The sequence below is a fragment of the Microtus ochrogaster genome, linkage group LG8 (genome assembly GCF_000317375.1).
Source record: "Microtus ochrogaster isolate Prairie Vole_2 linkage group LG8, MicOch1.0, whole genome shotgun sequence".
Lineage (NCBI taxonomy): Eukaryota > Metazoa > Chordata > Mammalia > Rodentia > Cricetidae > Microtus > Microtus ochrogaster.
In genome coordinates this window covers 23,681,158-23,682,232 of record NC_022033.1, presented here as the reverse complement: position 1 = coordinate 23,682,232, position 1,075 = coordinate 23,681,158, and the positions used below count along the sequence as shown (strand labels likewise).

At 45.3% G+C, this 1,075-nt stretch overlaps 1 protein-coding gene across 1 annotated transcript in view; it reads right to left on the bottom strand.

Annotated features, from left to right (window-relative positions):
• Nucleotides 1–1,075, bottom strand: part of E2f1 (E2F transcription factor 1) — a gene marked incomplete at its 5' end in the record, with an annotated part of 10,899 nt that overhangs the window by 2,624 nt on the left and 7,200 nt on the right. The gene's annotated exons all lie outside the window — the stretch shown is intronic.

The following is a 1,075-nucleotide window of genomic DNA, read 5'->3' as shown; positions in this document are numbered from 1 at the left end:
GGCAGGCGGATCTCTGTGAGTTCAAGACCAGCCTGGTCTACAAGAGCTAGTTCCAGGACAGGCTCCAAAGGCACAGAGAAACCCTGTCCCGAAAAATCAAAAAAAAAAAAAAAAAAAAAAAAAAAAGGCTTGTCATTACTGGTACTACCTTTTCTCTGATGACAGGGTCTCACCGTGTAGTCCAGTGGCCTGTGATTATTTTTATTGACAGCCTCACTACATAGCCTTGACGGGCCTTGAATATGTGGCAGTTTCTGCCTCATACCTGGCCCTGGGATTACAAGCACATACCATCATACTGGACACATCTTTGTTTTGTTGAGAAAGGGTCTCATTGTGTATCCCTGGCTAGCCTGGAAATATGTGAATCAGGCTGGCCTTGAGTTCAGGTGTCTACTTGCTTCTGCCTCTCAAGTGCTGGGATTTTAAAGGCATGTACCACCACACCCAGCCTGGACTTTTCTGTGTCTGTGTACCACGCGTGTACCTGCTGCCTTCAGAGGTCAGAAGAGGGCATCAGATGCACTAGGACTAGAGTTACAAACAGTTGTGAGCCACCGTGTGGATGCAAGGAATTGAACTTGGGTCCTCTGCGAAAACAAAAGTGCTCTTAAGGGGGCTGGAGAAATGGCTCAGGGGTTAAGAGCACTGACTGCTCTTCCAGAGGACCCGGGTTCAATTCCCAGCACCCACATGGCAGCTCACAACTGTCTGAAGATCCAGTTGCAGGGGATCTGATACCTTCACACCAATGCACATAAAATAAAGTTAAATAAATCATAAAAAAAAAATATTTAAAAGTGCTCTTAAGTGCTGAGCCAACTCTCCAATTCTGGGCTTCTTTAAATATGTATTACTTATTTTAAAACGTGTTACTTATGTTGTGTCTTTTGTGTTCACGCACACACAGGCCACAGGTATGTGTGCGTGGACACATGCAGGTCAGAGGACAGCTCACAGGAGTCAGTTCCCTCCTGCCACTGGGACTTAAACTCAGATGGTCAAGATTGGCCAAAAGCACCTTTACTCATCAAGCCATCTTGTCAGCCCTTCTTCTTTTCTTTTTTTTTTCTTT